Below are 22,858 nucleotides of genomic sequence, written 5' to 3' on the forward strand. Positions count from 1 at the left end.
GGAATTCATTGAAATATTATTTGTAGGGGCGCCTGTGTGGTTCAGTACAATAAGCATCTCCTTGTTTCAGGTCATGATCTCTGGGTCCTGGGATTGAGCCCTCCAACCTGCTCCCTGCTCAGTGAGGAGCCTGCTTCTCCCTCTCCCTATGCTCCCCACCCCCCACCAATGCAAGGGCACACTCTCTCTCTATCTCAAATAAATAAATAAAATCTTTTTTAAAAAAAGAAGAAATGTTATTTGTAATAACAAAGATTGTAAACAACCCAAATGTTTATTAATAAGGAATGGATTAAATAAAACCCTGCTGTATCAATACAGTGGACTACTTTGCAGCCCTTAGAGGCCAGAGAAAGCTCCCTTGCCCCTTTCATGTGAGGTTACATTGAGAAGTCAGCAATCTGCAGCCCAGAAGAGGGTCTTCACCTGAACCCAACCATGCTGGCATTCAGTTTTGGACTTCCATTCTCCAGAACTCTGAGAAATAAATTGCTGTTGCTTATAAGCCACCCCATCTGAGGTATTTTGTTTTAGCAGCCCAAATGGAAATGAGCTATCAAGCCATAGTAAGATATGGAAGAAACTTAAATGGATATAATTAAGTGAAAGGAGTTAATCTGAAAACACTACATACTGTATGATTCCAACTATATGATACTCTGGGGAAAAAAAAACTATGGAGACAGTAAAAGAATCAGTGGTTGTTAGCAATTAGGGAGGAAGGAGGGGAGAACAGGTGGAACACACGGGATTTTTAGGACAGTGAAACCACTCTGTATAATATTATATTAGGGCATATATGTCAGTATACATTTTCTTAAACCCATAGAACATACCAATAGTGAACCCTAACGTAAGCTATGGACTTGGAGTGACAATAATGTGGCCATGTAGGTTCGCTGATAATAATAAATGTACTACTCTGGTGCAGAATTTTGATAGTAGGAAAGGTGGTATGTATGAGGGCACAGAGGATATATGTACAGAATCTCTGTACCTTCTGCTCAATTTTGCTGTGAATCTAAACTACTCTGAAAAATAAAATCTATTAATTTTTTTAGTAACAAACTATAGAAATGATCCCTGAAAGTATAATCTTGTTATTATCATAATTTTTAAAATAAGGAAAACAAACCAGACAAATGGTTACCAACAAGAGAAAAATATCATTTCCCACCAAAAGGAACCAGTACTTATTGGACAGATGGTTGATTCCAGTTCTGAACCAGAAAATTTACTGATGAGCATTTTGTCAGCCTGAAAGTGAAGAAATTATCAAAGGCTACTATGGTCTTGTCAAAGAGACTCAGGTGTCATCAATAAGGATATTAACCACAATTGATTGATACAAATCCAATATATTCAAATTTGTAAATTCAAAATAATTAAAAAACTTCATTGATCATCATTTTCTTGATAATGGACTATATACATCAGGGAAAGCAGATAATTGATGTTGAGAAAGTTTACTTTAGGAAATTCTTCCATCTAATAAAAAATGAAGAAATGATGACATTATCACTATTTTATAGTCCCTAATAAATTAATAACAAACAGTAATCATCAATGACTACTAACATCACTGAGAGTGAGACAAACAGACATTATACACATACTCAGAGAAGTATACCTATGAAGAACTCTTGATAAAAAATATCAAGCCAAAATCTGTCAATATCTAACTACTAATTAGAAAGAAATTAAAGGGATGGAGGACCATGTTAAATGGTACCATGGAAATGTAAACAGAATAGGGGAAGTAGGGTTTCTGCAGGAAAAACCAACTAGTATCTTTCTTCAATAACCATACCAAAGAGAAGAAGAGAAGGAGAGAGAGGAAGAGAGAGGTAAGAAAAGAGTGCGGGGAGAGAGACAGGGAGGAAGAAAAATTGCAAATAAAAAAGGATAGGAAAGAAACCTACATATAAAAAGAAAATAAGGGGATTCTGGGTGGCTCAGTAGGTTAAGCCTCTGCTTTCGGCTCAGGTCATGATACCAGAGTCCTGGGATGGAGAACCGCATCAGGTTCTCTGCTCAGCGGGGAGCCTGCTTCCCCCCCCACCCCCCCATGCTCCCGCCTCTCTGCCTACTTGTGATTTCTCTCTCTGTCAAATAAATAAATAAAATCTTAAAAAAAAAGAAAAGAAAAAGACATAACAATAAGATATGATGTATAAACATCATTTGTATCCTTATTTAAATATTTATTTTTAGAGATTTATAAAATAAAATTTAAAAAAGAATTCAAACATTGAATATTGATCTAACTAACATGCTATAACTATATTGGGAGGAGAAGAGTACAAGGGGAAAATATATAGGTGGGGGGATAGAGACAGGCAGAGGGATGAATGGTTTCAAACAAAAATAAATGCTAGATCTTTATCTGGAGGGAGATGACATGAGATAATATCTAAAATCAAGATGTAACAATAAAACCATGTTGCTTAGGAATATGCAGGTAAGTTAAAAATAACAAAAAAATTAATTTTGTTTCTGGAAATTAAGAAATAAGGGAGTAGTAAAAAAGGGAATTGTTTTACAGAACAATTTAAGTTAACTACGTGTATGCATATCTTGGAAAATTTAAAATATACAGAAATGGAAAATGGACAAAGAACAGCTAGCAAGCTAGCTTTATATTCCTTATAGTAATAATTCTGATGAAGAGTTAAGAGGAAAACAGTTGGCTTCTACAAAGAGGTGACCATTTGAACAAATGATGTGGATAGTGTAAAGAATGATAGAAATATAGGCTCATTGAAGTTGTCAGGATCTGTGTTTGGGAGGGGAGGGCATTGGCCCTAGGGACATGGACTGTATAACTAAAACTATATTATACCTATCAATAATTTCCAATGAAGTAGATTAACCCTAGACACAAAGGAAGGTAATATTTAACAATAATACTTAATAATCTACCAAGTTCCTAGAGACACTGTCCAATGTTAATTTTTAGGTTTACAGTCTCACATATTTCCCTGATATTTAGATTGAATTGAACTGAATTTAGTAAAATATCAAAGAAAACATGTGAGTCCTGTTCTGTTATCCTGCTGGACCACACATAAGAAAGGACAGTAGTAAGAAGCAAAACTCTTTAGGTTTATAAATTTCTGAGGATTTAATGATTTTTCCATTAAAATACAACAATTTGCAAAAAGAGGTTTATAGTTGTTTAATAACAGAGCATCCTATTGAAGACAACACTTGGCTTTTATGGCACATTTTTCAAAATTTTAATGATTAATTATTTCCATTACGAATGGATATTTTTTAGTTTTTAATTGTAAATTAAGAATATTATGTATATAATCATTTTAAGAAGTTATCTAATAGTTTTATCATTTAAAAGGAGAGATTATTGGTGTGCTTATGTGGTGAAGTCCATTAAATGCTTACTCTTGGTTTTGGCTCAAGTTGTGATCTCAGGGTCATGATCTCAAGGTCATAAGACTCAGCAGCTCGGCAGGAGTCTGCTTGGGATTCTCTCTCCCTCTCCTGCCCCTCCTCCTGCACTCGCACATGCGATCTCTCTCTTCCAAATAATAAATAATTTTTTTTAACTAGAAAAAAAATAAAAGGGAAGATTGTTTGCCAGCTTTAGCCAAAAAAATTCAGGAGGAAAATTATAATAAATGTTCTTACATTCTGGCAATTTTCTTGTCATAGCTTATATCTGGTGACATGATATACTAATTAATAAAATATTAAAAAATTCTTTATGAACAATTTTTTTAAAATTAGAAGGTTATTTAAACTCAGAATCTTACATAATTTGCCTTTATATATGTGTGTATGAATGTATGTATACAGGATCTAATTAGAATTGTCCTTGGACATTACTTAGTCCATTCCCTGTTTTTGTCCAAAGAGGAAATTGAAGAACAGAATTGTTTAGTGGTTCTCTAATGCTAATATGACACAGCTGATTGGGGGAAAAGCAGTTAAAAAAAAAAAAACACCTTGGTCCCCTTATCCTCAGTCCCATTCTACTTCTGTATCATCAGTTGTAAAAGAAATAGAATTTTTGGTCATTATGAATTTAAATGACAAGTTTTTTAAAGCATAATTTATTCCTTGATGACAATAGCAGGAGGAAAAGAACTTTTACAAATTATTCACTCAGAGTTGGGAAAGAAGAGATTTATTAAGGAAAATGGGGAAATTTTGGTAAGGTTGTTGATTGGCAATATATCCCAATCAAATTTCCTACTCTTCTACTTAATCCTAAATAGCGTATCTATAAAAATAGCCTTTCTCACTCTTCAGTGTGTACAAAATGGAAAGATGGAACTCTGGAAGAAAGCCAGGCTTACTGCCTTGAGAATTTAGAGAACTGAGTGTGGGTCTGTCTGAGCAGCTAAAATCTAAGGTGAAATCCCCTAATGGAAGGAGCTACTGAGTGAGAAGCCTGGAAATCTGCATGTAAATTCCCCTCAAATTATTGGCTGACTGCCTGTAAATATGCCAGTGACAATCCAAGGAACCTACCAGAAGTAACTGGGGAAGGCTCTAAGAGCTAAGCAGAGATTTTAGCTGTTGCCCACCACAAGTAAGACACACTTTGGAGCTGAAATCCAACTGAATTGGGAGACCTTGGTAAACATCTCGGACTTTCTATGAGGTTAGGAATAAAGACTAAGGACTACATCACCAAAACTAAAACATAAACCTGTCCTAAAAAAGTGAAAACCAAGCTTCCCTGAGGTAAAGGCAACCTGTCTGTAATTTAACTGCCTGCTAGAACAAAACTCAATACTTTTCAGAGGAAGATCCAGAGACTCTGTAGTGTATTACCCACAGTATAACAATAAAAAATTACTAGAAATGGGAAAATGTGACTTAGAGTCAATAGAAAGAGACCAACAAAGGACCTAGGTGTTAGAGTTGGCAGATAAAGACTTTAAAATAACTAATAAATATGCTTAAATGCCTACAAGAAAAGATGGATATAACATATAAAGAAATGGGTCATGGGGAATAAAGATTAGAAAAGCAGAAAAGAACTGCCCTTATTCACAGACAACATGATTCTCCAAAAATCTATTACGTCCAATAAGTGAATTTAGCAAGTTTCTAGGATATAAAAAGTCAGTATTCTTATACTATTTCAACAATCAATTGGAAATAACATTTAAAATAAATGTTCTTTATAATAGTGTTAAAAACCATTAAATATCTAAGAATAAATTTTCGAAAAGGTATAAAAGATCTCTACTTTGAAAACGACAAGGTTGCAGGAAGAAAGGCTTAAAAAGTAAAGAAATACACCATGTATATTGTTGTAGGATATTGTAAAGATATCATTCCACCTAAAAATGATCTATAGAATCAATATAATTCCAACTCAGAATGCCCGGTATTTTTATGGAAATTGGTAGTCTAACATTGACTGTTAATTGGAAATACAAATGTCCAAAATTACTAAAATGTCCTGAGAAAAGAAAAGACAAGTTGAAGGACTTAGACCACCTGATTCTAAGGCTTATTAAAAAGCTATAGTAATTAAGACAACGTTTTATTGGCGTAAGAAAAGACAAACAGATGGACTGGAAAGAATAGAGAATCTAGAAATAGACATCCCCCCCCCCACCATGCCCATATATATACATAGCCAATTGACAGAAATGCCAGAAATTCAATGGAGTAAAAGAAAATATTTTCAACAAATGATGTTAGAACAACTGGATATTTGTATATCCTGACTGGTACATTGCAACATATAAAAAAAATCAACCTGAGGTGGATTGTAAACCTATAAATAAAAACCAAACTCTAAAATCCTTAGAAGGAAGCATAAAGACTATCTTTGCAAGAATGCAGGAGGCAAGTATTTCTTGGTATATAAAAAGCAGTAACCACAAAAGAAAAAAAGAAGATACATTGGACTTTATCTAGATTAGAAACTTCTGTTCATCAAAAGTTACCCTTAAGAAAATGGAAAAGGTAGGGGGCACCTGAGTGGCTCAGTGGGTTAAAGCCTCTGCCTTCGGCTCAGGTCATGATCCCAGAGTCCTGGGATGAAGCCCCGCATTGGACTCTCTGCTCAGTGGGGAGCCTGCTTCCTCCTCTCTCTCTGCCTGCCTCTCTGCCTACTTGTGATCTTTGTCTGTCAAATAAATAAAATCTTAAAAAAAAAAGAAAATGGAAAAGGTAAATCACATATTCACAATCAAGGCTAAGTAAAGCTGTACCATAGAGCTTGCATGCAGTGGATATACGATTTTAACGTAGGTCTTTTGATGTTATTCATATTTTGTTCTGGAGAAATAGAAATATCATAAATCTTGACACTGCAAAAGTACAGAAGTTGAAATTTTAAAAATGGGCAGCAGAAATGGAAGTTTGGATAGTGATGTAAGTAGCATCTTACTAACGTGAAAAGAGAAAAACTTCATAGTCGGACGGAACAGGCAATAATGATTTCAGTATAATATTTAAAGTCAGTCAGTAACCAGTACAAATCAAAGTAACAATAGGATTATTAAAACAAGTAGTAAGTAACATGAGTAGACTAAATACCTTTTATAGTTGGGAAATAATCGATAATATCCAAAGTTGATAAGTCAAAAACTAGCAATGAAACATAAACATTTAACCTGTGGAAAACTGATTTAGAGATGGAGGAAGGGATAAGGGGATTCTGCTTTTCATTTTATGTCCATTCTCTAATATTTAATTTTTTCCATACAGTGCATTTATTCCATTGTTTTTAAACAGAGAGATTAATATAATAGGAAAAGAGGGAGGGAGAGAAACCTACATACCTAGAGGTTATCACTGCATAATGAAGTTTCAATGATTTCTTTCTTCGTTACAGCTGTCTGGATAGCCAACAATATTTTTAAAATTGCAGTATGAAAATAAAGCTGGTTTCCCTTTGAAGAACCAGAAAAAATTTTTAAAAATCAAGTGAATTACTTCAAATTAATTGAATACTTTATTGCTTACCAGAAAATAACATCTGGAACTTTCTGGTGAGAAAGCACTTCAGAATGTCAAATTACTATTAACTTCTTGGTTTGGATCACTATATTACACTGAATACAAACTACTGTTATTTCAGTTGAATTTTGGAGCATCCTTCATCTCAAAGTGCCACGGAGGACTGCAGAATAGTTCCCTACAGTTGAGCAAAAAGCTCTCACAATAATAAAATTACTGTCAAATGTCACTGAGTTCTTTGCAATTATTGTGGGAGTGAAGAAATCCTAAAAATACCCTTATGGTAGTGTCTTTACCGTTTGTACTGACATCAACTCTTTTGGGATTCTTCTCTAAGATGCAGTCTACACCCATAATTATGTCATCATGTATGCAGAAGTGTCATTTTTGCTCAGTTCTTGTAACTTGTTTATAAGCCTGGAAGAGCAATAGCGAATGGTGATGGCCAGAGTCATCTGCCACTTAGATACTAGTGTTCCCACTAGAACTGTAATGTTGGTTCATCTATATCCTAAATTAGGTGTGTAGAGAAAAAAAAATACATGCCTGTAAGAATGCATTTTATAGCTAGCAGAGTCTTGTTCCAGAAACTAGTCATCAGGTTATCTTGGCCATTGGAAATTCAGTACATCTGGGAATTATTCTCAGGAAAACATTGGGTAGAAGCTCTAACTAGTGGCTTGGACTTTGTTGACTACTGGAAGGGCTGGAAAAAAGTAAACCACATGTGAATCTCCAGTGTATAATCTACCAAGTTAATTCCATGATAAGTGATGGTGAAACCTTGATGAGAAATCCTTATTGATTTTGTAAGATTATATTAATGGCTTATGGGAGACCCCTTCACAAATGAAAATGAAATGTTCCCAATTCTCCTATTGCTTTATTCCTAAGGCTGAGCCAGATATTTGCAATCAACTAATGCTGTGTGTGTGCATTTTTTCCGTTAGTTAAATTTAGGATTCTCTAAGAACCTTGCTTGCATAAGTATAGTGAAATAGCTAAAAGTAAGGATGTTGAAGTCAGATCTGGGTCTGAATCCTTCAAGCTCGATTTGCTAAATAACCTTCATCAACATAGTCATTGTGAATGTTGGTTCTTGTCTATAAAAATGAAATGAAAACACAACTCAGAGAATTGTTGTAAAATTAAATATGATCGTTTGTATAAATCACCTAATGCAGTGGTTGTGTGCACACTGGATTTTCCTGGGGACCTACAAAAAGACCTACTGGTTCCTGTGTTCCATCCCAAAAGACTGTGGTTTAGTGGGTCAGAGGTGTGGAATGAGTTTTGCAATTTTGTTAAGGTCTCTAGATGACCCTAACACACAACAGGTTTGGAAACCACTGACTTAGTGCAGAGCAACACTGGTATAAGGTGCATATGGCCTAAGTGTTTTAAGAACGTTATCTAACTTAATATTTAACTAATAATAATCCTAAGAGGCAAACACTATATAACCCCCAATTTCCAGATGATAAACTGGGGTTTAGAGATACTTGATACCATAATCAAGGCTAGGTGATTATTACAAAGCAGAATCAGTATTTAAGCCCAGTTTGCCTGAATCCAAAGCCAAGCCCTCACTTGTAATGCTACCTAGCCCCAGCAAAATTTCCTCTCCATAACTTTCCCAATCCAGTTGAGGTAAGGCATATTTACAATCTCAGTTTTGGGGGAAAGAAAAGAAAGAAGAAAAGAAGAAGAAAAAACACACAAGTGAAAGGATGCTCAGTGTCATTTGTCATTAGGTAAATGCAAATTAAAACCACAATGAAATACCACTACACACCTAACAGAATGGCTGAAATTAAAATAACGGACCATATCAAGTATTAACAAGGTTGTAGAACAACCAGAATTCTCATTCACTGCAGGTAGAAATAGAAGTGTTTCAGCCCTTTGGGGAAAAAAAGCTGGACAGCATCATTTTTTTTTAAAGATTTTATTTATTTATTTGACAGAGAGAGAGAGATCACAAGCAGGCACAGAGAGAGAGGAGGAAGCAGGCTCCCCGCTGAGCAGAAAGCCCGGTGAGGGGCTCAGTCTCAGGACCCTGAGATCATGACCTGAGCTGAAGGTAGAGGCTTTAACCCACTGAGCCACCCAGGCGCCCCAGCTGGACAGCATCTTAAAAAATTAAATACACACCTACTGCCTGATTTAGCCATTCCACTCCTAGGTATTTACCTGAGAGAAATGAAAATAGACATTCACAAAAAGACTTGAATACAAGTATTCATAGAAGTTTTATCTGCAATAGCCCCAAATTGGAAACAACCACATCTTTCAATGGGTGATTGGATAAACAAGTTATGGTATATCCTTGCAACATCCAACACACATGGATAAATATCAGAATAATTATGCTGATTGAAAGCATCCAAGACAAAACCAAATACATGCCGTATGATTCCATCTATATAAAATTGTAGAAAATGCAAACTAATATATAGTGACAAAAAGCAGGCCAGAGGCTACCGAGACTAGGGTAGGGGAGGTAGGAGGGATTAGAAAAAGACACAAGAAAGCTTTGGGCATAATAAATATGCTTAGTACCTTAATCATGGTGTGGTTTCAAAGGTGTATGCACGTCTCAAAACTTGGACATGTTTTAATACACTTTAAATACGTGTAGTTTTTGTATCAGTTATATCTCAATAAATTTATTGAATATACAATTTTTTTAAAAGCTCTTCTCTTAGGGCTCCTGGAGGGTTCAGTCGCTTAAGTGTCTGTCTTCTGCTCAGGTCATGACCCCAGAGTCCTGGGATCAAGCCCTGCATCAGGCTCCTTGCTCAGTGGAGAGCCTGCTTCTCCCTCTGCCTCTGCTGTTACCCTGCTTCTGCACTTCTCTCTGTCAAATAAACAAATAAAATCTCAAAAAAAAAAAAAAAAAAGCCCTTCTTGTTTAAAGACTTCATTAGTTAACTAGAAAAGCATTACATATGATCGTGATGTTTTTATTTTATAATTCTTTCTTTTGCTTACATGCTGCAGTGATTTCTGATAAGGTTAAGCTTCATTTTTCAGTAATGAAAGAGTGCCTTTTTAAAAGCCCATTGTAGGGGCACCTGGGTGGCTCAGTGGGTTAGGCCGCTGCCTTCAGCTCAGGTCATGATCTCAGGGTCCTGGGATTGAGTCCCGCATTGGGCTCTCCCCTCAGCAGCAAGCCTGCTTCCCTCTCTCTCTCTCTCTGCCTGCCTCTCTGTCTACTTGTGATCTCTCTCTGTCAAATAAATAAATAAAATCTTAAAAAAAAAAAATAAAAGCCCATTGTATTGTTTAAAGATAGTACAAATACCTTAATTGTCTATATGAAAGTAAAAACTTCTACCTTAAAAGAAATTAGTAGTATCATGGACTAGAGAAAGTTGTATAAAATTTTACAATATGATTCTTTGAAATTCAAAAATTTGTTAGTGTATTCAATAGTTTGCAGATTTATCTTATGTATCCTGATCCATTTGTTAACGGGCAACTATGAGAGCACACTGCTGGTGAGAATATCCATTCCGGGGGCGCCTGGGTGGCTCAGTGGTTAAAGTCTCTGCCTTCGGCTCAGGTAATGATCCCAGGGTCCGGCGATCGCGCCCCGCATTGCATCGGGCTCTCTGCTCAGCAGGGAGCCTGCCTCCTCTCTCTCTCTGCCTGCCTCTCTGCCTACTTGTGATCTGTCTGTCAAATAAATAAAAATATTTTTAAAAAAAAAGAAAAAAAAGGAATATCCATTCCGGTAACTAAAAATATATCTGCCGCGCTTAAGTCCATTTAATTTCCAAGGGTCAATTTGCTGGAGCTTTTGTTTGTCTTTTTCTCCTTTCTTCTCCAAAGGTAAATGGCACTGCAGAATCTTTAGAGACAAAGTTGCATTTCAACAAGCTGGTTTTGGGATTTGTTCATGTCCTGTGCTTACAATTATTTATTGCCTTATAAAGGTTATAGGTAGGTAAATATAACTAAAGGTCGACGAAACAGAATATTTTACAGAACACCCTATTTGCTTAACACGTTAGAACTTCTAGCATTTAAAATTATTTTCAAGAATGAATGTATTAGAATTATTACAACTGAAATATTCATGACATATCCATATAGATAGGAATAGATTTTTTTATTTTTAAAATACCTTTTTTAAGATTTTTTTTTTTTAAAGTAATCTCTACAACCAACATGGTGCTTGAACTTACAACCCTGAGACCAAGAGTTGCATGCTCGGGGTGCCTGGGTGGCTCACTCAGTTAAGGGTTCAACTCTTGACTCTTCTTCATTTTGGCTCAGGTCATGATCTCAGGGTTGTGAGACTGAGGCCCTGATGGACATGCAGTGGGTGTGGAGCCTGCTTAAGATTCTTTCTGTCCGGGGCGCCTGGGTGGCTCAGTGGGTTAAAGCCTCTGCCTTTCGCTCAGGTCATGATCCCAGGGTCCTGGGATCGAGCCCCGCATCGGGCTCTCTGCTTGGTGGGGAGCCTGCTTCCTCCTCTCTCTGCCTGCTTCTCTGCCTACTTGTACTCTCTGTCTGTCAAATAAATAAAAATAAATAAAATTTAAAAAAAAAAAGATTCTTTCTATCCCTCCCCCAGTTCCAAAGGGAAAAAAAGAAGAAAGAGTCACATACTCTACTGACTGAGCCAGCCAGGCACCCTGGAATATCAGATGTTTTGTTTTCTTTTAAAGATTTATTTATTTTGAGAGAGAGAGAGAGAGAGAGGGTGCATGCATGTGAGCGGGGGAGGGGCAGAGGGACTGGGAGAGACTCTCAAGCAGACTCCTCACTGAGGGCAGGGCATCCTCTCACAACACTGAAATCATGACCTGAGCTGAAACCAAGTGTCTAATGCTCAACCAAGTGAGTTACCCAGGCACCCCAAACAGATGGCTTTTAAGTGCCTATAGAGATGATTCCACAACTTTACTTTTATAATCTATTTTGTGGTAACTTTACCTTCAAGCCAGGACTAAAAGTAAATTCTTGCTTATTCAGAATTTTAATGAATGACATATTAATAACTAACTTCATATACTGGCGAATAGGAGTTGCCTATGTCGTATACCTTAATTTCCAATTTATAGAAGAAATGTGTTATAATGAAATACATGAAAATGAGGCCCTAGAATACCTAAAACAATCTTAAAAAAAGAAGAATAAAGTATGAAGCATCACTCTTCCTGATATTAGGGCTGTTCATATAATGACAGTAATCAGGGCAATTGGGTATTGGTGGAGGACAAGATGGATAGATCAATGGAAAAGAAGAGAATCCAGGAAGAGACCTATACTCTATCAATCTCAACATCCTGGTTGTCATATTATGTGATAGTTTTGCAAGATGTTAACTTTGGGTGGAACTGGGAAAGTGTACAGGGATTTTTCCAAATTATTTCTCACATGTGTACATAAATCTACAATTATCTCAAAATTACAAGTTTAGTTTTAAAAGGAAGTAAAATAATAGTGAAGGGAATGGAATATAATTACTGTTTTGTTTTAAAATGAAATACAGGATTTTACAATTCTCAGTGGTTTTTATTATAAAGATGAGTTAACACACATAAAGAGGAGAAAAAAACAACTCATTATTTGAAATTTTTAGTTAATTCGATTTTCGATGAATAGGCATTGACTGTACACAGAATTTCAATAACAAGACCTCTGAGAGTTCTGCAACCTTTTCCAGATTTCAGGAAGAGAAGCCATAAGCAACTTACCAACCCACAAACCTGTTGGCCTCCATGCATGACCTGGGTCTAGGCCACATGATTGGTTCTCATGTAATGCAATAAGAAAAGGATGTTCTCATCAGCACATCAGAATATTTAAATTTTGCCTGTGAGTATCTATTTCACAATCTTGAAATATATAAGCAAGAATACACAAAATTGGGATGCAACATTAAAATATGGGTATAAAGTTATTTTTGCACAGTATCTTTGCAAGTAATCCAACCTATGAAGTTATAATGGATGTTATAATTGTCAAGGTTTTGTTTTGTTTTGTTTTCTCTAAAGCATGATCTTTCCTATATTTTTAGAAGAGATTAATATTGTAAGAGTGAGCTGGTAAAATGTAATATATTTTGAATTAGATACATTTTCAAACATAACCTCACAAACTTTTACAAGTGGATGGATTGTTGAAAATATTTCATAAAATGCTTTATACAAAAGTCCCCATTTTTTTTTCCTGCTGCTCCATTTCTACTGCACCCATCTCAACTCATGCCCTTACCTCAAGTGACTTGTCTGAACAATTAAGCAGCCTACTAATTTCTTAGCTCTGACCTATTCTCACTTCCCACCCTAATCCCTCCCCCTCACCATCCCATAGTGATCTTTCTAATAGGAAATCGGCTTACTCTCTGCCTGCTTGAAATCCAATCATTGCTTCTGATTGCCTAAAATATAAAATCTAGACTTTGCTGGGCATCAAGGCCACCTAAAAGGAGGCCCAGCCTACCTGCCACTACTGAATACACACCCCGTACTCTATCGTGGCCGCCCTTCACGGTTTTCTCAGAACACATCATGCTTTTATTCATATGGGCCATTCCATCTAGAATGCCCATCTTTGCCTCTGCCTGGTCTATGATCTCACCTCCTCTCTGAAGCTGTCCTCAATATCCTGAGGCAGTTCATCACTCCTTTTTTTTTTCCTCTCTCTCTGGGGATTTTATATGGAATAATAGCTACTATTTCTTGAGCGCTTACTAGGTACCAGGCACTGTGCCTAACTAAGCATCTTACAGACGTGATCTCATCTAATCTGCCCAGAAGCCCTATGAGGTCATGTGGCACTTTCACACTGTCTTAATTCATTGTTTTCATGTTCACATCCTCACTGCAAGAGACCAGTCTCATTTGTCTTATCGGAACCAACTCCTTGCATAATGCCTGATCAGATCAGGTGCTCAGGAAACTGAGTAAACGTTTGTTGAGTGAGTGAATGATGGAATGAGTCAAATGAAATAAACAAATACAATAGGGTGCCTTAGAAAGTAGCTTATTGGAACTGGCTTCCCATACATGTATATGACCAGAGCCCTGGAATATGCTTCCTAATTCAAATCTCTCTCTCCTTGCCCCTGGCATGCTGCCTCAAATCCCCATGGTTCTCAAGTACGCCCTGTATTTATTTTTTTATTCTTACTGCCACCAACCTAGATCAGACCCTGTCTTGCCTCTTATTTGATCTACTCAACTACTTTCATATATTCTACTCTTTAGTTATGGTAGTCACTTTGGAAGAGATCAACCTTCCTAAAATACTCATCTGATTATATATTTCTCTTGCTCAAAAGCCATACGTTTTCTAGAAGGGTTCTTTTGCCTGATTTTCAACAGTCTCTACAATCTGGCTCCAACTTGATCATGCATGTTACCTTTTAAATCCTACGGTCCAATCAGTCTGAAATAGTTGCTGTCTTCACTCCATGCCTTTGTTCACTATGCCTTCTCTGCCTGTCTGAGTTGCCTCTTTCCCTATCTTGTCTATAAAAATTATATCTCTTCCATAATGCTTCTTAGAACACACCAGTCAGGAAAGACCTCTGGTTTTTACTACTTGTTCATTACACCAACAGAGGGCTTCTAAGAGACATTTTATATTTTAGATAACTCCTATATTCAAAAGCTAGTTCTTTGAGGGATCAAGTAGACCTTTTTAGTTAACTGCCCACCTCATAAATGATCGCCTTTTTAAAGAAGTGCCCCCTTCCCCATGTAAGAATGAGTCTTCTGCAATGTGTTTCTGCCATATTACCCTGTGTCTCAGACCATAGGTGAATAGATCAGAATGGGCCCTTAACTATCCTGGGCCAGAGCTTCTCAGAGGCTATGTACTTGTAGGAAAGGATCCTCTGAGCTTGGATCTGTCTCCTAAAGGTAGAAGCTGGGGCCACCAGTAGTGTTGTATCTTGAGGTTGTGTCCCTTCAGAGGGACCATTTTGTTCACAGAAGCAAAGGGCAGCCATCTAGGTAGATGCGGCTTCAGGTGAGGGGTGCAAATACACTCCGTGACCTTGAGTAGCCATAGTCTTTTCCTTTGTGGCTGTGGAGGCAGAGAGAGCTGGGTTGTAAAAAGAGTAGAATAGACCAGATATCTGGTGATGAGGGCCAGGGGAAAGAATAAACCAAAAAAATCTCCAGAGAAGCAGCTCTTTATGAGAATTAAAGCATGAGCCAGCAAGAGAGGAGGGGGCAGAGGGAGCCAGTGCCTGATTCCTGTCAGTTTTCCTAATCCTGGGTGCAGGCCCTGAAGAGACCCATTCCCCGTGGTGTTGCTGAGAAAATGCAGGATTCTTTCAACAAACTCTCTTTTAGCTCAGGGACAAAATGAGTTGTGCTTTAGTCATCTAATCCCATGAGGCTGAGAGTAGATTTTTAGAGAAACTTGCCACGTCAAGCATCTGGTGGATACATGTCTTGAATATAGGTTAATTCAAGGCTGATTCAACCTTAGCCTTACATTAAAAACACCTGAGATTTTTTAAACCTACCAATTTCTACATCTGACTACAGATCAATTAGATGCAAATTGGCTTGGATGGGAGGCACTTGATATTTTTAAAAGTTTCCCTGATGATTCTAAAATGTGATCAGGAATCATCATGGGCTGGATGCTATAAAAGCACAAACGTGAGGGAACACTGGTAGCATATTAAGCTATTTTTTGGTTAACTCATCTGTGTTGAATCAGTTATCAGATTACACAGTCTGGGAAAATACTTGGACAGTAGGGCAGGGTCGAGGTGGCATCAAAACAGTAGAAAAAAAAACTTATAAAAAGAGGGAGGACAGGCATTGACTTTAGTCCATATTTTTTCAAACAGCAAATTATGAGGGCACTGGGAGTAGTTGCATAAACCAGTAGCTGATTAAGTAGAAGGAAATGGGTTACCATGACTCTTTTAAATCTCTCAAATGTAGAATTCTTTTAAAATGATACTTTTAAAAATGATATTTTGCTAAAATGTTAAATTGGAAGTCAAGCTTCACAGGCAGCATGAACTTGCAAGAGTATTAAAATACAACTCTTTAAGGCTCTATGCTTGGGGTACCTGGATGACTCAGTCAGTCTGCCTTCGGCTTAGGTCATGATCTCAGGGTCCTGGGATCGAGTCCCATTTTGGGCTCCCTCCTCACTGGGGAGCTTGCTTCTGCCGTTCCCCCTACCTTTTCGTTCTCTCTCTCTCTCTCAGTAAATAAATAAAATCTTTTAAAAAATGGCTCTATGCCCAATTTCCCCACATTGTTAGATCAATTATGACTTCATCTTGTTTAAAATGTTGTTGGTACATTTCTTAATGCATTCTGACTGGTATTGTAGCTCATTTAGTGTTCACCTTTTGTCTTCTACTTGGAAGCTCCTTCAGAGGAGTAATTATGGTATTGATCTTTGCACCCTTCACAAGGAACCTTCTACAATTAGAGCATTTTAGTTTTATCTGTTGTATTAACTATATCATTTAGGCATAAATTCTACCACCAGTAATGGTCAATGATACCACAATGGCTTCAACGATGGGTTTATTTTTCTCCTATAGCAAGAAATCCAGATACAGGCAGTCCGAGGCTGGCACGACTTCTCAAAGAAGCCATTAGGGGTACACATTCTTTTCATTTCTCTGCTCCTGCCGTCCTTACTGTTTAGCTTTTCACCCATGGACATTATGATGCCTGCAACAGGGGCACATCTGCCTTAGGCTCAGGTCATGATCTCAGGGTCCTGGGATCCAGCCCAGGATAGAACTCCCTGCTTAGCACGGAGTCTGCTTCTCCTTCTCCCTCTGCCCCTCCCCCCTACTTGTGCTCTCTCGTTCTCACTCTGCTCTCTCTCTCAAAGAAACAAAGAAAAAAATCTTAAAAAAAAAAAAGATGACTGCTACACCCATGCATTATATTTTTTGCAGGCAAGAAGAGGACAGATTCAAAAGGCCCAAAGGATCATTCTGGCCCAATCTATCCTTTAAAAAATCTTTTCTGGAATCTCAACCATTAACACTTCCTTGGTTAGAACTGGACACATGTTTATCCCAGGACCAATACCAGAAAATAATTAGTGAGAAAGGAATTATGTTTTGGGGTTGAGTCAGACAGAAACATTCACATAAAGTTTGATTATAATTAGAACTGAGGGGAATGTTACCGATTATTTGGCACCTCTTACTGAGATCTGACAGATGAGAAAACTGTGGGCCAGAAATGTCTGAGATCCACAGCCAAGTAACGGCAGGACAGAGAATAGACTAAGATCCAACTATCACCATTCTTAGGCCATTGAATGTTCCATACATCCACATACAGATCATTAGGAGGTCCTAAGTTAGAAGCTCTGAGTCATTCCTGAAAACAGAATTTAGAACATTGGAACTTTGTTTCAGATGTCTCCAAAAGAGCCTTTCCCTTCCTATAAACTTTCAGAGCAACAAATGGGGAAACAGACCTTCCAGTCTTCCTTTGACTTAAAAGATGGCAAAATAAACCTTCAGACTTTCTGGGAGACAGGCATATCCTCCATAAGTTGTCCTCTTGGCTCTATGTAATTGTAGGGTTGTTTTTTAAAGTGCTAATGCAGAACAAATTCATTACACAGTGAAATCCAAAAGTGGTCAAGTGCAATTCCAGTATTTTCTCTTTTCCCTTAGTATATACTACCACTGAGAACTTTTGCTAGGAAATTTTTTTAAAATTTATTGTTACTATCAAGTGATCTTAATTCCCTTGACAACCTCAAAATAAGGTTTGCTAATTGTATGACATCTAAATAATTATCATTCCATAATTTTTCTGTTTCACCAAATGACCAATCTTAGCTCTTTAGGTATGTTAGACACATTCCTCAAAAAAAACTAACAACAACAACAACAACAACAACAAAAAACAACCAAAACTTCACTTCAACCAACAAACATTCTACAACAGTTTCGATTATTAGTTCTCCACATCTATGATTTTTATCATCATGAGTAAATGCTGAATTAGTGGCAGATATTCTTAAGTTTAGGTGAATATAAATTCAACAACAAGACAACAGATATACATCTTTGAAACAGTAAATCACTTTAAAACAAAATCAGTTATATTTTTATCTTGTTTAAACATATTTGGGCTTGGATATCTGGGACTCAGTATTTCATAATAATATCATTACTCTCATATAAATATCCCTAGCCAAGAATCTATGCATTTAAACCATTCATCCATCTGCTGTCATGTACTACTTTAAGAATTTATTCAGCAATAACCTCACTACCACCACAAATTCTGTTGGGGAGAAGGACTTCTATGAAAATTCTACTTCATGAGCTATCATTTTAAAGAGGGAGGTACAATAAAGAGATGTTTTACCATACATTTTGTAATAACCCTACATAGTTTTTCTAAGTCAATTTTAATCTGTTTGGGGTGTGTAGTTTATCGGTTATATTTCAGTTTCCATGGCAACAGACGCAATCATCACATACACATTCTGCAGCTGGGTAGACAGGCAGTCTCCTCTGAGACTTTAACTTGAGAATACAGCAGTGTGTGAGTAAGAGGCAGGCATTCCTCTCCTCCAAGAGACTGAGAACACTGCACTTCTAGGATACCAGTCTCAGGTGATAGCCAAAGCAAGGCTTCCAAATGCAACTCTTTCTCCAGCTTTCTCATGGAACAGTTGAGACATCTTTACCCAAGGCAGAAAGATACTTCCATTTCTGCTTTTAGAATTTGGGACTTAGGTTAAATAAAACACAATGGAAAACTGTACACTAAGTACCTGGTTCTCATCCATTTCTTAAAACTGCCTGTGTTTCTGAAGTGGAAATTTATAAAAATACAGTTCAGCTGTTCTGAAAATAAAACTCAGATGATGATGAAAAATAAAGTTGTAGAACTCACCAAAAAAGAAGTAGGAACCAAAGAAAAATTTGGTAACAAGAATCCTTGAGTCTTTCTTGATGTCCTGAAAGTGAGATATCACGGGTTCATTTAGTTACTTCTTCCAAATGCAACCAAATAGTTGACTCGGTTTCAAAAAAAAATGCTTTACTTTTTTTGTTATAGGAAATCTGAAATATACACAAAAATAGAAAATAAGTGAACCTTATGTACACGTCTCCCAGATTCAGTTATTAACAACATTCTGATACTTGTTTTATCTATAAACCTCCACATGTTTTTGACAGATTATATTAAAGGAAATCATGTCATTTCACTCATATACATCTACTGTATCTCTGATATAAGAAATTTTAAATATAAGGATTTTTAAAAATCTGATAAGGATATTTTAAAAATATCAATTATATTCTCTATAACATTTGAAAAAGAGCATCAATTCCTTGATTTCAGAAATATTTTGAGTTAATAATAATATGAAAAGGGATGATGTTAATACATGTTATTCATTATTTAAAAGATTTGTAAATAAATGACTTCCATGAAAAACTATAAAAGATTTATTATTCCCATGGAGAACAAAATACTTAAATTTTTTTTATTCTGTCCTAAATATTTTCATCCTCTTTCTAGATGAGGCACCAATTTCTAGTCAGTTACTATCATTTTACAATAGTGTAGAGAAGTGTAGAGAAGTTCATTTTAATTGAAATAACATTGGGAAATCTCTGATTCAGTCTTCAGTTCCTTTTTAGTTGGCCCATAAATCAGTGCCAAGAGGTTATCTTTCCCCATATGCTTGTGATTGCTTAAAACTCTTATGTGTATGAAATCTGTTTCATTAAAAGCCATTAAGCTATTTCTCCATGAAAACCTTTCTTATATATGACTAGTGTTCCATTTGTTGAGTGTCTGTCTGTCTTTGCCTGTCTACTTAACTTCTATGAAATTCCTTCTGATGTTTTTCCTTATCTTTCCTGGCTAGTCTATTTCTCTGTTCATCTGTGAATGTTTTTCTTTCTCTTTCTCATTTTTTCCCTCCGTTTTCATCTTTCATTTCCCTTCTAATCTCTGCCTCTCCTTCCTAGTTTTTAAATTTATTGACCATAAGGCAATATTCCCTATTCTTAATTCTAAAAATAGATGAGAAAAATATTTGGGGCTTGTCTAAAAGAAAATAAAATGGTTTTACGCTTTCCCTCCCTTTATTTTTAATGATCAAAATGTGGAATAAAATATTTTTATTTACATGCTTATTACACTCGCTATGCAATAAAAGTAACAGTATTTTCCTGAACGCTTTTCCTAGTTAGTGCGTAGCTTTCTCTCCATCCCACACTTTTTTTTCCATTTTAAATTTATTTTTTTTTTCAGCGTAACAGTATTCATTGTTTTTGCAAAACACCCAGTGCTCCATGCAATATGTGCCCTCCCTATTACCCACCACCTGGTTCCCCCAACCTCCCACCCCTGCCCCTTCAAAACCCTCAGGTTGTTTTTCAGAGTCCATAGTCTCTTATGATTCGCCTCCCCTTCCAATTTCCCTCAACTTCCTTCTCCTCTCCATCTCCCAATGTCCTCCATGTCATTTGTTATGCTCCACAAATAAGTGAAGCCATGTGATACTTGACTCTCTCTGCTTGACTTATTTCACTCAGCATAATCACTTCCAGTCCCATCCATGTTGCTACAAAAGTTGGGTATTCATCCTTTCTTTTTTTTTTTTTAATAAACATATAATGCATTTTTATCCCCAGGGGTACAGGTCTGTGAATCACCAGGTTTACACACTTCACAGCACTCACTATAGCACATACCCTCCCCAATGTCCATAACTCCCTCCCCCTCTCCCAACCCCACCTCCCCCCAGCAACCCCCAGTTTGTTTTGTGAGATTAAGAGTCATTTATGGTTTGTCTCCCTCCCAATCCCATCTTGTTTCATTTATTCTTCTCCTATCCCCCTAACCCCCCATGTTGCATCTCCACGTCCTCATATCAGGGAGATCATAGGATAGTTGTCTTTCTCCGATTGACTTATTTCACTAAGCATGATACCCTCTAGTTCCATCCACGTCGTCGCAAATGGCAAGATTTCATTTCTTTTGATGGCTGCATAGTATTCCATTGTGTATATATACCACCTCTTCTTTATCCATTCATCTGTTGATGGACATCTAGGTTCTTTCCATAGTTTGGCTATTGCAGACATTGCTGCTATAAACATTCGGGTACACGTGCCCCTTCGGATCACTATGTTTGTATCTTTAGGGTAAATACCCAGTAGTGCAATTGCTGGGTCATAGGGTAGTTCTATTTTCAACATTTTGAGGAACCTCCATGCTGTTTTCCAGAGTGGTTGCACCAGCTTGCATTCCCACCAACAGTGGAGGAGGGTTCCCCTTTCTCTGCATCCTCGCCAGCATCTCTCATTTCCTGACTTGTTAATTTTAGCCATTCTGATTGGTGTGAGGTGATATCTCATTGTGGTTTTGATTTGTATTTCCCTGATGCCGAGTGATGTGGAGCACTTTTTCATGTGTCTGTTGCCCATCTGGATGTCTTCTTTTCAGAAATGTCTGTTCATGTCCTCTGCCCATTTCTTGATTGGATTGTTTGTTCTTTGGGTGTTGAGTTTGCTAAGTTCCTTATAGATTTTGGATACTAGCCCTTTATCTGATATGTCGTTTGCCAATATCTTCTCCCATTCTGTCAGTTGTCTTTTGGTTTTGTTAACTGTTTCCTTTGCTGTGCAAAAGCTTTTGATCTTGATGAAATCCCAATAGTTCATTTTTGCCCTTGCTTCCCTTGCCTTTTCCGATGTTCTTAGGAAGATGTTGCTGCGGCTGAGGTCGAAGAGGTTGCTGCCTGTGTTCTTCTCAAGGATTTTGATGGATTCCTTTCTCACATTGAGGTCCTTCATCCATTTTGAGTCTATTTTTGTGTGTGGTGTAAGGAAGTGGTCCAATTTCATTTTTCTGCATGTGGCTGTCCAATTTTCCCAGCACCATTTATTGAAGAGGCTGTCTTTTTTCCATTGGACATTCTTTCCTGCTTTGTCAAAGATTAGTTGACCATAGAGTTGAGGGTCTATTTCTGGGCTCTCTATTCTGTTCCATTGATCTATGTGTCTGTTTTTGTGCCAGTACCATGTTGTCTTGATGATGACAGCTTTGTAATAGAGCTTGAAGTCCGGAATTGTGATGCCACCAACTTTGGCTTTCTTTTTCAATATTCCTTTGGCTATTCGAGGTCTTTTCTGGTTCCATATAAATTTTAGGATTATTTGTTCCATTTCTTTGAAAAAAATGGATGGTATTTTGATAGGGATTGCATTAAATGTGTAGATTGCTTTAGGTAGCATGGACATTTTCACAATATTTATTCTTCCAATCCAGGAGCATGGAGCATTTTTCCATTTTTTTGTGTCTTCCTCAATTTCTTTCATGAGTACTTTATAGTTTTCTGCATATAGATTCTTAGACTCTTTGGTTAGGTTTATTCCTAGGTATCTTATAGTTTTGGGTGCAATTGTAAATAGGATTGACTCCTTAATTTCTCTTTCTTCTGTCTTGTTGTTGGTGTACAGAAATGCAACTGATTTCTGTGCATTGATTTTATATCCTGACACTTTACTGAATTCCTGTACAAGTTCTAGCAGTTTTGGAGTGGAGTCTTTTGGGTTTTCCACATATAGTATCATATCATCTGCGAAGAGTGATAGTTTGACTTCTTCTTTGCCGATTTGGATGCCTTTAATTTCTTTTTGTTGCCTGATTGCTGAGGCTAGGACTTCTAATACTATGTTGAATAGCAGTGGTGATAATGGACATCCCTGCCCTGTTCCTGACCTTAATGGAAAAGCTTTCAGTTTTTCTCCATTGAGAATGATATTTGCAGTGGGTTTCTCATAGATGGCTTTGATAATATTGAGGTATGTGCCCTCTATCCCTACACTTTGAAGAGTTTTGATCAGGAAGGGAAGCTGTACTTTGTCAAATGCTTTTTCAGCATCTATTGAGAGTATCAT

The 22,858-nt window shown here is 36.9% G+C and overlaps 1 pseudogene; it reads right to left on the reverse strand.

Moving 5' to 3' along the window:
* Positions 1 to 1,029: 1,029 nt before the first annotated feature.
* On the reverse strand, positions 1,030 to 1,099 carry LOC123927725 (annotated as a pseudogene).
* Between the last annotated feature and the right edge of the window lie 21,759 nt (positions 1,100 to 22,858).

This window comes from Meles meles, chromosome 1, assembly GCF_922984935.1.
Source record: "Meles meles chromosome 1, mMelMel3.1 paternal haplotype, whole genome shotgun sequence".
Lineage (NCBI taxonomy): Eukaryota > Metazoa > Chordata > Mammalia > Carnivora > Mustelidae > Meles > Meles meles.